Consider the following 15951-nt stretch of genomic DNA (forward strand, 5'->3'; position numbering starts at 1 on the left):
TGAAGTGTCTCCCACCCATCCTCCTTCCCTAACCTAAAAAAAAGGACTCTTGAGTGGAAGGTTTGGTAAGGTAAGGTTTTCCTTTTTTTAAAATCTCTATTGTCAATTTAGTGCGGAGGGGATGGAAGCTCTGGCAGTTGCATGCTCCTCTTGCAGGATGTGGGAGGTAAGGGTCACCACTTGTGTCCCTGCTGACTTCACCTGTGAGAAGTGCACCCAACTGCAGCTCCCCGCAGATCGCTTTAGGGAACTGGAGCAGGATGAACTTCGGCTCATTCAGGATGCAGAGGGGTTGATAGCGAGTAGTAATACGGAAGTAGTGACACCTAAGCTACAGGATAAAGGTAGCTGGGTTACCATCAGGGGAGGGAAAGGGAATAGGCACAAAGTGCAGGGAACCCCTGTGGCCGTTCCACTCAATAATACGTATACCGTTTTGGGTACGGTTGTGGGGGACGACCTACCAGAGCAAAGCCACAGTGGCCAGGTCTCTGCCACTGAGCCTGGCACAGTGGCTCAGAAGGGAAGGGGGGAGAATAGGAAAGTGATAGTGATAGGAGATTCAATGGTTAGAGGAACAGACAGGAGATTCTTTGGTCGCGAACGAGACTCCCAGATGGTATGTTGCCTCCCGGGTGCCACGGTCAGGGATGTCGCGGATCGAGTCGATAGGATTCTTAAGGGGGAGGGGGAGCAAGCAGAGGTCGTGGTACATATCGGTACCAATGACATACCTAGGAAAATGGATGAGGACCTGAAAAGCGAATGCAGGGAGATAGGTTGGAAGCTGAAAGGCAGGACGAGCAGAGTAGTAATCTCAGGATTGTTACCGGTGCCACGTGCTTTTAGATTAGATTAGGTTAGAGATACAGCACTGAAACAGGCCCTTCGGCCCACCGAGTCTGTGCCAAACATCAGCCACCCATTTATACTAATCCTGCACTAATCCCATATTCCTACCAAACATCCCCACCTGTCCCTATCTTTCCCTACCACCTACCTATACTAGTGACAATTTTTATAATGGCCAATTTACTTATCAACTTGTGGGAGGAAACCGGAGCACACGGAGAAAACCCACGCAGACAAAGGGAGAACTTGCAAACTCCACACTGGCAGTACCAGGAATCGAACCCGGGTCTCTGGAGCTGTGAGGCTGCGGTGCTAACCACTGCGCCACTGAGCCGCCATAATGCTAATGAGGCTACAAACAGAGAGCAAGTGCAGCTGAACACGTGGCTGCAGAACTGGTGTCGGAGGGAGGGATTCAGATATGTGGTACATTGGGATACCTTCTGGGGAAGGTGGGACCTGTACAAGAAGGACGGGTTGCATCTGATCTGGAGGGGCACCAATATCCTGGCCGGGAGGTTTGCTAGAGCTCTCGGGAGGGTTTAAACTAGTTTGGCAGGGGGATGGGAAGCGGAGCCACGCATCAGTGGATGGGGTAGCTGTTGAACAGGCAGATACAGAGTGCACAGAGTCTATGAGGAAGGTTAGACAGTTGACAGGGCAAGGTTGCAGCCAGTATGATGGGTTGAAGTGTGTCTATTTTAACGCAAGAAATGTCAGGAATAAGGGTGATAAACGTACAGCATGGATCAGTACTTGGAGCTACGATGTTGTGGCCTTTACGGAGCCGTGGATATCTCAGGGGCAGGAATGGATGTTGGATGTTCCGGGGTTTAGATGTTTCAAAGGGAATAGGGAGGGAGGTAAAAGAGTGGGGGAGTGGCACTGTTAATCAGGGATAGTACCACAGCTGCAGAAAGGGAGGTCTTCGAGGAGGGTTTGTCTACTGAATCATTATGGGTGGAAGTCAGAAACAGAAAAGGGGCAGTCACTTTGTTGGGAGTTTTCTATAGACACCCCAATAGCAAACAGAGACATGGAGGAACAGATTGGGAGGCAGATTTTGGAAAGGTGCAGAAGTATCAGAGTTGTTGTCATGGGTGACTTCAACTTCCCTAATATTGATTGGAACCTCCTTCGTGCAAATAGTTTGGATGGAGCAGTTTTTGTCAGGTGTGTCCAGGAAGGTTTCCTGACTCAATATGTAGATAGGCCAACGAGAGGAGAGACTATGTTGGACTTGGTGCTTGGCAACGACCCGGGCCAGGTGGCAGATCTCTCGGTGGGAGAGCATTTTGGTGATAGTGATCACACCTCCCTGACTTTTACTATAGTCATGGAGAGCGACAGGAGCAGACGGGATGGGAAAATATTTAATTGGGGGAGGGGGGATTACAATGCTTTTTGGTAGGAACTGGGGAGCATAAATTGGGAACAGATGTTCCCAGGGAAATGCACGACAGGTATGTGGAGGTTGTTTCGGCAGCACTTGCTGCGACTGCTGGATAGGTTTGTCCCGATGAGGCAGGGAAGGGATGGTAGGGTGAAGGAACCTTGGATGGCAAGAGATGTGGAACAGCTGGTCAAGAGGAAGAAGGAAGCTTACTTAAAGTTAAGGAAGCAAGGATCAGACAGGGCTCTGGAGGGTGACAAGGTAGCCAGGAAGGAACTGAAGAAAGGACTTAGGAGAGCTAGAAGGGGACATGAAAAAGCCATGGCGGGTAGTATTAAGGAAAATCCTAAGGCGTTCTACAATTATGTGAGGAACAAGAGGATGGCCAGGGTGAGGGTACAGCCGATCAGGGATAGTGGAGGGAACTTGTGTCTGGAGTCGGAGGAGGTAGGGGAGGTGCTAAGTGTATACTTTGCTTCAGTATTCACTAGTGAGAGGGTCGTTTGTGAGGACAGCGTGGAACAGGCTGATATGCTCGAACAGGTTGAGGTTAAGAGGGAGGATGTGATGGAAATTTTGAATGAAATGGGGCCAGACGGAATATACCCGAGGATATTTCGGGAAGCGAGGGAAGAGATTTACAGCAATTTTTGTCAATGATTGTTTGTAATTTATTTGATTCTGCTGTATTTATGCAGTCATCTGAAATCATTCGAAACAAAAAAAATTAACTTTCTTAACCTTTACCAGCTTAATGTTATGAGGGTTTACAAAGCTGGAAAATGTCCATCTAACACAAATTGTCTCAAAGGTCTTCCACTTTTCACCTCCAGTTTATATAAAGTTCAACGATAACGACCTCCACATTATGATAAAGAGACTTTGATGCTGCAATAAAGTGTCACTTCTTTCCCTTTGATTCCTGACTATTTCTTTCTTCTGCTCTCCTGGGACATACAGAGGGATTTTTGTTCATCACTTGTCTAAATTCAGGAGGTTCTAGCTCCTCTACAGCTGCTGCCTGGAGAAATAATTTGTATTCGAAATATTTCCCTCAGTTTGGAGACAAGTGGAGAGACTGCTTACACTAGCAGCGGGGAGAAACAAATAGGCGGGGTGTTGTTATGGTCTGGAATTCTCTGTCTGACAGGTTTCTGAAAGCAGATTCAATATTAACTTTCAAAAGACAATTGGATCAATTACTCTTAGTTATAGTAGAGAAGATGCCAGCGTAGAAAGAGTAGTGACAAAGAAACATATCATAACTTCAGTGATCCAAAACTCAACACAACTTATTGAGAGAGTTTGTAGTTGTAACTGATTGTTTGAGTTTTACTTGATGCTGTTGTCTTATACAGGCACTACCGTTAATCACTCAAAACAGTTCTCCAAACAGGAACAAGTTTAGTGCAGAGGAGATTTACTAGGATGTTGCCTGGTATGGAGGTAAGGTCTTACGAGGAAAGGCTGAGGGACTTGAGATTGTTTTCGTTGGAGAGAAGGAGGTGGAGAGGTGACTTAATAGAGACATATAAGATAATCAGAGGGTTAGATAGGATGGAAAGTGAGAGTCTTTTTCCTCGGATGGTGATGGCAAACACGAGGGGACATAGCTTTGAGTTGAGGGGTGATAGATATATGACAGATGTCAGAGATAGTTTCTTTACTCAGAGAGTAGTAGGGGCGTGGAACGCCCTGCCTGCAACAGTAGTAGACTCGCCAGCTTTCAGGGCATTTAAGTGGTCATTGGATAGACGTATGGATGAAAATGGAATAGTGTAGGTCAAATGGTTTCACAGGTCGGCGCAAATCGAGGGCCGAAGGGCCTGTACTGCGCTGCAATGTTCTATGTTCTATGTTCTAAGTGTTCACATAGTAGAAAAATAGACATTTAACACAGGTTGTATTGAAATTATTTTATGAAGCATCTCAAGTTTACATAAAGTAAATTCCTCAAAACTGCAGAAACTTTCAAACTCTCAGGAACATACTATCTCCCATCAGCAATGGCTCAGCATCTCCATCTGTTGGTGTCCCTGCCTCACTGCAATTTCTGCCCCTATCACCATCTCACAACCACTTTGATTTGCAACTTTGTCCATTTTGCTGTGGGTCTCGGGTGGATTTAGTTGAATCCAGCTGAGATTTGCAATGACGCCCCTTTGAGAATTAATTCAGGACCTCTTAGGGCAGCACAGTGGAGCAGTGGTTAGCACAGAAGCCTCACAGCTCCAGTGACCCAGGTTCGACAGTGCACAGTTTGCAATTTCTCCATGTGACCGCGTGGGTTTTCGCCGGGTGCTTTGGTTTCCTCCCACAGCCAAAGACTTGCAGGTTGATTGGTAAATTGGCCTTTATAAATTGCCCGTAGAGTAGGCAGGTGTTAGGGGAATTGAGGGAAGGTGGGGATGGGGTAGGACCATGGGATTAACGTAAGATTAGTATGAATGGTTATTTGATGGTCGGCACAGACTCGGTGGGCCGAAGGGCATGTTTCAGTGCTGTATCTCTCAATAAAGTAAATAAAAACAAACCTTTTACAGAGGAAGTCCCGCTTCAATAGGTCAGAATATCAATAACATATAATCTCAGAATCAAATTTAAACTCATTTCAGTGCTCAGTGCTCTGGTTATAAAATGTACTTTCCGTCCTGTGGGGAGTGTAGTGAATAGAATGTGAAATGGGATTTAGATCCAGTATTTGAATCAATTCAGCTCTTTCGATGATGTTAATAATTTGACAATGAGATTGAAAGGGTGTTTCACCGCGTTCTTCAGCTCCTGTCTGAATTTTGTCTGGGTCACAGCGGAAATACACGTGTTGGTGCAGGAACTGAGAACCTGCAGCATTGCTGATGTGTGATCTGTGATGTAGCGAGGGTCAGTGTAGGAAGAATAATACTGAATATCTGCAATTCGCCTATAAATGTTGTACACAACCCTGGTCACCCACAACAGTATAAAACAGCCGGATATACTGAAGAGTAAAATAATTGATTTTCTGCGATTCTCCATCTCTGGGTCCTTGTGATTCTCCCCATTGCTGTGACCTCGGAATCCACTGCGGACTTTATTGGAGAATAAAATCCGTCTAACAGTCAGAACATTGAACAGCAAAATTAGAAAGACAGGGCTACAAGGGGTTAAAATGTAGTTAAACAATTCAAATGCCCACCATATGGGGGAAGAAAAGATGCTCAGTTTAGTAACACAACCCATGGGGACATTATCAAAAATGTAACGTTGTTCCCGTGTAAAGTACCAGGGCAGAGACACGAAACAGCCCAGCACACTCACTGTTCCTACAACCACAGCAGCTGTTTTCTCGCTGCAATATTTTATTTGCAGCTTCTCACAACAAATGGCCATATATCGATCAAAGGTGAAAGTGACTGTGAGCCAGACAGAAACACATGTGGCTGCAAACCGCAGAAAGATAATGAGAGAACACACGGGGGTAATGTTTAGGAATGAATCTGGAAAATACATCAAAACAATCCAACTCAACATAGGATCAGTAATAACGACCAGGAGATCACCCACTGCCATTCCCAACAGGTAGATATTGATACATTTGGAGAGACCGCACATTCCTCGGGAGAGGATCATAATCGCCACCAAGTTAACTGAAAGAGAAAGAAAAGGAAGCAGAGAAATTACTGATCTGACCTGGCGACAAAGCAGCAGTTTAACAGGATCTGGGCTGAAATTTCCAGCTTTGTTGCACCATTGAGCAGTGAAAACTGATTCAATGACCTGGACAGGGCTTTGCCTCAGTGAAATGTTTGAAAACAATTATTAATAATGAATTGGGAAATTGATCCAGAAAGTGAACAAAGTCAGCAACGGATCTACGGGATGGACTGAGTGAAGATGCAGTGCAAGTGGAAAAATGAGAAGGGGTTTCACGGAGATGGAATCCAATGGGTTAATTGGGAATTTGTCTCCAGACTTCTGGTTGGGAAGGTTTGGGGAGAGATATGTAGCAGGTTTGTTGCTCAGGGTTTAGAGAACCGACACGGACTGTTATCAATTGGGAAAAGGCTGCAAACTGCAATGCTGAGCTTGAGTGCTCGTGCAAGCCATGTTTTAGAATTGCAGAGCAGACATGAAGGGCTGAATTGCCTCCTCCTGGTCCGAGGTCCCTGTATTCCTGTCAGGTTTGAGGAGGCAGATGGAGGTGCAGCCAGTGAGTGAGATTTGGAGGGAGAGAAGGAAAAGGTCATGTTGGAGCTGGAGAGAAGGCAGGAGCAGATGGTTTGGGAAAGTGGATAAACTGAAGCAATGGATGAGGAGACAAAGGATTCAAGACAGTGAGAGGAGAGTCTGATATTCACAGGGCGAGACTGCAGCAGAGTGTTTGAGAAAATCCAATCTATAGATCCCAGTAGTACAACTCAATTAATAGAGTCAAACAATAATCCCTATGGTTATTGTTGTTGGAGAACTGTTCATTGTTTATTCAATACAGTCAATATATTGAATTTGTACAGGCAATTAAAAATAAATTTAAATACATTTCTGATATCAGCCTTGCTCTTTCTTGAATCCTGCAGTCACAAAGATTTTAAAATATTGTATTTAAATAATGAGCTACCATCAGTGAAGAACTGATTCTATTTTTAGAATTAGAACATTACAACGCAGTACAGGCCCTTCGGCCCTCGATGTTGCGCCGACCTGTGAAACCATCTGACTAACACTATTCCATTTTCATCCAAATGTCTATCCAATGACCACTTAAATGCCCTTAAAGTTGGCGAGTCTACTACTGTTGCAGGCAGGGCGTTCCACGCCCCTAATACTCTCTGCGTAAAGAAACTACCTCTGACATCTGTCCTATATCTTTTACCCCTCAACTTAAATCTATGTCCCCTCGTGTTTGCCATCATCATCCGAGGAAAAAGACTCTCACTATCCACCCTATCTAACCCTCTGATTATCTTGTATGTCTCTATTAAGTCAACTCTCCTCCTCCTTCTCTCTAACGAAAACAACCCCAAGTCCCTCAGCCTTTCCTCGTAAGACCTTCCCTCCATACCAGGCAACAACCTAGTAAATCTCCTCTGCATCCTTTCCAAAGCTTCCACATCCTTCCTATAATGCGGTGACCAGAACTGCATGCAATACTCCAGGTGCGGCCTCACCAGAGTTTTGTACAGCTGCATCATGACCTTGTGGCGCCGAAACTCGATCCCCCTACTAATAAAAGCGAACACACCATATGCCTTCTTAACAGCCCTTTTAACCTGGGTAGCAACTTTCAGGGATTTATGTACCTGGACACCAATATCTCTCTGCTCATCTACACGACCAAGAATCTTCCCATTAGCCCAGTACTCTGCATTGCTGTTACTCCTTCCAAAGTGAATCACCTCACACTTCTCCGCATTAAACTCCATTTGTCATCTCTCAGCCCAGCTCTGCAGCCTATCTATGTCCCTCTGTACCCTGCAACACAACTTCGACACTATCCACAACTCTATCGACCTTCGTGTCATCCACAAATTAACTAACCCACCCTTCTACACCCTCTTCCAGGTCATTTATAAACATGACAAACAGCAGTGGCCCCAAAACAGATCCTTGTGGTACACCACTAGTAACTAAACTCCAGGATGAACATTTGCCATCAACCACCACCCTCTGTCTTCTTTCAGCTAGCCAATTTCTGATCCAAAGCTCCAAATCACCTTCAACCCCATACTTCCGTATTTTCTGCAATAGCCTACCGTGGGGAACCTTATCAAACGCCTTACTGAAATCCATATACACCACATCCACGGCTTTACCCTCATCCACCTGTTTGGTCACCTTCTCGAAAAACTCAATAAGGTTTGTGAGGCACGACCTACCTTTCACAAAACCGTGCTGACTATCGCAAATGAACTTATTCTTTTCAAGATGATTATAAATCCTATCTCTTATAACCTTTTCCAACATTTTACCCACAACTGAAGTAAGGCTCACAGGTCTATAATTACCAGGGCTGTCTCTACTCCCCTTCTTGAACAAGGGGACAACATTTGCTATCCTCCAGTCTTCTGGCACAACTCCTGTCGACAATGACGACATAAAGATCAACAACAACGGCTCTGCAATCTCCTCCCTGGCTTCCCAGAGAATCCTAGGATAAATCCCATCTGGCCCAGGGACCTTATCTATTTTCACACATTCCAAAATTGCTAACACCTCCTCCTTGTGAATCTCAATCCCATCTAGCCTAGTCGGCTGTATCTCAGTAATCTCCTCGACAACATTTTCTTTCTCTACTGTAAAGACTGACGAAAAATATTCATTTAACGTTTCCCCTATCTCCTCTGATTCCACACACAACTTCCCACTACTATCCTTGATTGGCCCTATTCTAACTCTAGTCATTCTTTTATTCCTGATATACCTATTGAAAGCCTTAGGGTTTTCTTTGATCCTATCCGCCAATAACTTCTCGTGTCCTCTCCTTGCTCTTCTTAGCCCTCCCTTTAGATCATAGAACATAGAACATACAGCACAGAACAGGCCCTTCGGCCCACAATGTTGTGCCGATCCTTTGTCCTCTGTCAAGGACAATTTAATCTATACCCCATCATTCTCCTTTATCCATATACCTATCCAAAAGCCTTTTGAAAGTCCCTAAAGTTTCTGACTCAACAACTTCCCCGGGCAAGGCATTCCATGCCTCGACCACTCTCTGGGTAAAGAACCTTCCCCTGACATCCCCCTTATATCTCCCACCCTTCACCTTAAATTTATGACCCCTTGTAACGCTTTGCTCCACCCGGGGAAAAAGTTTCTGACTGTCTACCCTATCTATTCCCCTGATCATCTTATAAACCTCTATCATGTCACCCCTCATCCTTCTCCTTTCTAATGAGAAGAGGCCTAGAATGTTCAGCCTTTCCTCGTAAGACTTATTCTCCATTCCAGGCAACATCCTGGTAAATCTCCTCTGCACCCTCTCCAAGGCTTCCACATCCTTCCTAAAATGAGGCGACCAGAACTGCACACAGTACTCCAAATGAGGCCTTACCAAGGTCCTGTACAGCTGCATCATCACCTCACGGCTCTTAAATTCAATCCCTCTGCTAATGAACGCTAACACCCCATATGCCTTCTTCACAGCCCTATCCACTTGACTTGCAACTTTCAATGATCTATGCACATAGACCCCAAGGTCTCTCTGCTCCTCCACATGCCCAAGAACCCTACCGTTAACCCAGTATTTTGCATTCATGTTTGTCCTTCCAAAATGGACGACCTCACACTTTTCAGGGTTAAACTCCATCTGCCACTTTTCAGCCCAGCACTGCAACCTATCCAAGTCCCTTTGCAGACGACAATAGCCCTCCTCGGTATCCACAACTCCACCAACCTTTGTATCATCTGCAAATTTACTGACCCACCCTTCGACTTCCTCATCCAAGTCGTTAATAAAAATCACAAACAGGAGAGGACCCAGAACTGATCCCTGCGGCACGCCACTGGTAACTGGGCTCCAGGCTGAGTATTTACCATCTAAGACCACTCTCTGCCTTCTATCAGTTAGCCAATTCTTAATCCAACTGGCCACATTCCCCACTATCCCATGCCTCCTGACTTTCTCCATAAGTCTACCATGGGGGACCTTATCAAATGCCTTACTAAAATCCATGTACACCACATCCACTGGTTTACCCTCATCCACTTGCTTGGTCACCTGCTCAAAGAATTCAATCAGGCTTGTGAGGCAAGACCTACCCCTCACAAAACCGTGCTGACTGTCCCGAATCAAGCAGTGTCTTTCCAGATGCTCAGAAATCCTATCCCTCAGCACCTTTTCCATCAACTTGCCTACCACCGAAGTAAGACTAACTGGCCTGTAATTCCCAGGGTTGTTCCTATTCCCTTTCTTGAACAGGGGCACAACATTCGCCACCCTCCAATCACCTGGTACCACCCCCGTCAGCAGAGAAGATGAAAAGATCATTGCCAGCGGCTCTGCAATTTCATCCCTTGCTTCCCATAACATCCTTGGATATACCCCGTCAGGCCCGGGAGACTTGTCTATCTTCAAGTTATTCAAAAACCCCAACACATCTTCCCTCCTAACGAGCACTTCCTCGAGCTTACCAGTCTGCTTCCCACCGTCCTCTTCAGTAATACACCCCTTCTCATTTGTAAATACCGAAGAGAAGTACTCATTCAAAACCTCACTTATCTCTTCCGGCTCAACACACAGTCTCCCGCTATTGTCCTTGACCGGACCTACGGTCCCCCTAGTCATCCTCATATTTCTGACATACGCGTAAAAGGCCTTGGGGTTTTCTTTTATCCTACCCGCCAAGCATTTTTCATGCCCTCTCTTAGCTCTCCTAATCCCTTTCTTCAGATCCTTCCTGGCCATCTTGTATCCCTCCAGAGCTATGCCTGTGCCCTTTTTCCTCAACTTTATATACGCATCCTTCTTCTTCCTAACAAGACTCTCAACCTCTCTTGTCAACCACGGTTCCCTCACATGACCATCCCTTCCCTGTCTGACAGGGACATGCTTATCAATGGCCCCTACTATCTGCTCCTTGAAAAAGTTCCACATTTCGACCGTGCCCTTCCCTGCCAGCATATGCTCCCAACTTATGCTCCTCAGTTCCTGCCTGACAGCATCATATCTACCCTTCCCCCAATTGTAAACCTTGCCCTGTTGCACATACCTATCCCTCTCCATTACCACAGTGAATGCTACAGAATTGTGATCACTATCTCCAAAGTTCTCGCCCACCAACAGCTCTATCACTTGCCCTGGTTCATTACCTAGTACCAAATCCAATATTGCCTCCCCTCTGGTCGGGCAGTCTACATACTGAGTCAGAAAAGCTTCCTGGACATACTGCACAAACACTACCCCATCCAAACTATTCGATCTAAAGAGTTGCCAATCAATATTTGGGAAGTTGAAATCCCCCATAATTACTACCCTGTGACTTCTGCTCCTTTCCAAAATCTGTTTCCCAATCTGCTCTTCCACCTCCCTGCTGCTATTGGGGGGCCTATAGAAAACTCCCATCAAGGTGACTGCTCCTTTCCTGTTCCTGACCTCAACCCACAGTGCCTCAGTCGGCAGATCCTCCTCGAAAATTCTTTCAGCAGTTGTTACACTATTTCTAACTAACAATGCCACCCCCCCACCTCTTTTACCACCATTCCTAATCTTATGAAAACATCTATAACCAGGTACCTCCAAAAACCATTCCTCCCCCTCACCTATCCACGTTTCAGTGATGGCCACAACATCGTAGTCCCAAGTGCCCATCCACGCCTTCAATTCACTCACCTTATTCCTGATGCTTCTTGCGTTGAAGTATACGCACTTTAACCCTTCTCCGTGCCCATCTGTCCTCTCCTTCCTGGCTAGCTTGTAGCTCTCAAGCGCCCTAACTGAGCCTTCACGTCTCATCGTAACATAAGCCGCCTTCTTCCTCTTGACAAGCGCTTCAACCTCTTTAGTCAACCACGACTCCCTCGCTCGATAACTTCCTCCCTGCCTGACAGGTACATACTTATCAAGGATACGCATTAGCTGCTCCTTGAATAAGCTCCACATTTCGTTTGTGCCCATCCCCTGCAGTTTCCTTCCCCATCCTACACATCCTAAATCTTGCCTAAACGCGTCATAATTTCCTTTCCCCCAGCTATAATTCTTGCCCTGCGGTATATACCTGTCCCTGCCCATCGCGAAGGTAAACCTAACCGAATTGTGATCACTATCTCCAAAGTGCTCACCTACATCTAAATCGAACACTTGGCCGGGTTCATTACTGAGTACCAAATCCAATGTGGCATCGCCCCTGGTTGGCCTGTCAACATATTGTGTCAGAAAACCCTCCTGCACACACTGGACAAAAACAGACCCATCTAAAGTACTCGAACTATCGTATTTCCAGTCAATATTTGGAAAGTTAAAGTCCCCCATAACAACTACCCTGTTACTCTCGCTCCTGTCGAGAATCATCGTCGCTATCCTTTCCTCTGCATCTCTCGAACTATTCGGAGGTCCATAGAAGACTCCCAACAGGGTGACCTCTCCTCTCCTGTTTCTAACCTCGGCCCATACTACCTCAGTAGACGAGTCCTCAAACGTCCTTTCTGCCACTGTAATACTTTCCTTGATTAACAATGCCACACCCCCCTCTCTTTTACCCTCTTCTCTGTTCTTACTGAAACATCTAAATCCCGGAACCTGCAACATCCATTCCTGCCCCTGCTCTACCCATGTCTCCGAAATGGCCACAACATCAGGATCCCAGGTACCAACCCATGCTGCAAGCTCACCCACCTTATTCCGGATGCTCCTGGCATTGAAGTAGACACACTTTAAACCAAGTTCTTGCTTGCCAGTGCCCTCTTGCGTCCCTGTAACCTTATCCCCTACCTCACTACTCTCAACAGCCTGGACACTGGAACTACAATTTAGGTTCCCATTCCCCTGCTGATTTAGTTTAAACCCCCCCGAAGAGCACTAACAAATCTCCACCCCCCCCCCCCAGGATATTGGTACCCCTCTGGTTCAGGTGAAGACCATCCTGTTTGTAGAGGTCCCACCTACCCCAGAAAGAGCCCCAATTATCCAGGAAACCAAAACCCTCCCTCCTACACCATCTCTGCAGCCACGTGTTCAACTCCTCTCTCTCCCTATTCCTCTCTTCGCTAACACGTGGCACGGGCAACAACCCAGAGATAACAACTCTGTTTGTTCTCGCTCTAAGCTTCCACCCTAGCTCCCTGAATTTCTGTCTTAAATCCCCATCTCTCTTCCTACCTATGTCGTTGGTGCCTATGTGGACCACGACCTGGGGCTGCTCCCCCTCCCCCTTAAGGATCCCAAAAACACGATCCGAGACATCATGTACCCTGGCACCTGTGAGGCAACACACCAACCGTGAGTCTCCCTCATTCCCACAGAACCTCCTATCTGTTCCCCTAACTATGGAGTCCCCAATGACTAATGCTCTGCTCCTCTTCCCCTTTCCCTTCTGAGCAACAGGGACAGACTCTGTGCCAGAGACCTGCACCCCATTGCTTACCCCTGGTAAGTCGTCCCCCGCAACAGTATCCAAAACGGTATACCTGTTGTTGAGTGAAACGGCCACAGGGGATCCCTGCACTGCCTGCTGGTTCCCTCTCCTTCCCCTGACGGTAACCCATCTACCTACTTCTTTTACCTGAGGTGTGACTGCCTCCCTATAACTCCTGTCAATAATCCCCTCCGCCTCCCGAATGATCCGAAGTTCATCCAGCTCCAGCTCCAGTTCCCTAACGCGGTCTGCGAGGAGCTGGAATTGGGTGCACATCCCGCAGATGCAGTCAGCAGGGACACTCTTGGCGACCCTTACCTCCCACATTCTGCAGGAGGAACATACAACTGCCTTAACCTCCATTCCCACTATTCTAGATTCCCAACAAGTCTACTGAAAAACCAAACAAATAAAAGTCAAAACGTGTTCGCTTAGCAATCCGACGGACTGAACTTTTTAAATAAAAAGCTTACCTTATCAACACACCAGAGTCCTTTTTTTTGGTTAGAGGAGGAGGGTGGGTGGGAGACAGTACACGTGTAGTGTCTCGGGTACTGCCCCTGCCCAAATAAATAGTTTTCCCTTACCCAGCAGTCCCCTGGTCCTCCGAACCAAAAGGGGATTAACTTGTAACTTACACTGAAATTGACTGCTCAGCTGTAAGTTCGCTCCACACCTCCTTCTGTCAAAGCTGCTCCTCGCAAAAAGAAAATGATTTTAAAACTGCCCAAATAAATGGTTTTCCCTTACCCAGCAGTCCCCTGGTCCTCCTGTTTATTCAGTCACTAAGTAAGGAATAGGAATGTTCTGCAAAACAAAACGAGGACCTGACAGAAATCAACACAGAGGATCAAGTCCAACAGGAAAATGAACACAATCTGACAGCACACAACTTCAACTCACAGTTTCTCTCACTAATTGTTCAGGACATTCCAGCACTTTATGATAGTGAATTATTCACACTGCTGCTGCTTTCTCTTTACTTCTGCTTATCTTCTGCCCGCGGTTTCTTTCTACCTGTTCCTTCTCTCCTCCCCATCACTCTGGAGTACTGACACCCAGCAAACTGTTACCTAATGCTACTTTTCACTCAAGATTTATTCCTAACATTCTGTGCCTGTGTTCTTTTCACCTGCCCCATGTTCAATGATGCTGTTCTCTGAGTCAGTTTGTTCAATGGTGAAACCTCAGTGATCAATTTAATGTATCTACAGGACACCCAAGACTCCAACTATTCACCTACACTCTTCACTTCATCCATAATGCATGGAATAAACAGTTTCGAAAGCTTCTTGCAGACAAATCTCACCATCATTGAAATTCCTTCCCCTGGAATTATATATTAAACCATTAGAATGTTGGATTGTTTAATTAATAAAACACCAACATCAGCGCTGCAGCTGATAATGTACAGTTAAGTGGGAAACTCCTGATCCCAAATGATATCGAGTAAACCAATAAAACATCACATCAATACTTTCTATTTTACAATGTAATCCAATACGGTGAACGTTCCACAGTGAAGCAGAGAAGGGGATGTGAAAGTGTCAGCAGCAATCTCAGTTCAGTAGCCAGACCTCTGAAGCAGCATCAGATACACACAGAATGAAATAATATTTGATAACAGTGATAATCAATAAATACATTGAAATCCCAGTTAAACTGAGCCATGTTATTGGGGAGGGAGGACTTTGTGTTGTCCCTTGGAACACTGAGACTGTGAGATGTCTCATGATCAATCACAGGAAAAAAGATAAGAAAAATATTCCAGGACCAGTGATGTTCACATCGTGAAACCGTTAAAAGCAATTGATGATGTGATTCTTGATCCTAACCAAGCCGCTTTGATTTGAATGCAGTCAATACAGAAAACACTCCAATAACAATTACAAGGTTAACTTTAAGGGCATTTAAGTGGTCATTGGATAGACATATGGATGAAAATGGAATAGTGTAGGTCAGGTGGTTTCACAGGTCGGCGCAACATCGAGGGCCGAAGGGCATGTACTGCGCTGTAATGTTCTGATGTTACTGAAACCAATACCATTAAAGACATCAAACAACTCCTGCAAGACTGAAAGGGTAGACAATGAGGAGAATCCATCAGTAAATTGCTGGAAAGGAACAGGTGGCTGTGCAAATCACAGTGAGAAAAAATACCAAGTACAGCAGCACAGTTAACATCGATTTACACCATTAACAGCTGAGATACTGGCTTACCAGGAACTCCGATTGCTGCAAGTGTAGGATAATAAATGCGTTCTATCTGAACCATTACTGGATATCCCATTTCTTCAAGAAGCAGAGACTTCTGTTAGCATGGAACCCAGAGCTCCAGCAGGCACTCTGACCTGATTCATTCCAATGGGCCCTGATTTATACAGGGACTAATTCTCCACTGACACAGTTATACCCCTGATCATTGCTATTAGTTACACTCACCTGAACAAACACATTACATCAGCAGCTTTGACTCTGATGTAAATAATGTGGTGGATGAAACACAATCATTTCAATGTCAATGACATTTCCTTAGTGAGACCACTCTCGGGAATAAAGCTGAAATCTGTACTCATACTGGACGGGTTGATACAATTCTGAGTGGCGTCGTTTACATGTTCTACATTATTGTATTGATCTTGTTCACTCTTGGCGTTT

This window comes from Heterodontus francisci, unplaced genomic scaffold (assembly GCF_036365525.1).
Source record: "Heterodontus francisci isolate sHetFra1 unplaced genomic scaffold, sHetFra1.hap1 HAP1_SCAFFOLD_910, whole genome shotgun sequence".
In the NCBI taxonomy this organism is placed as follows: Eukaryota; Metazoa; Chordata; class Chondrichthyes; order Heterodontiformes; family Heterodontidae; genus Heterodontus; species Heterodontus francisci.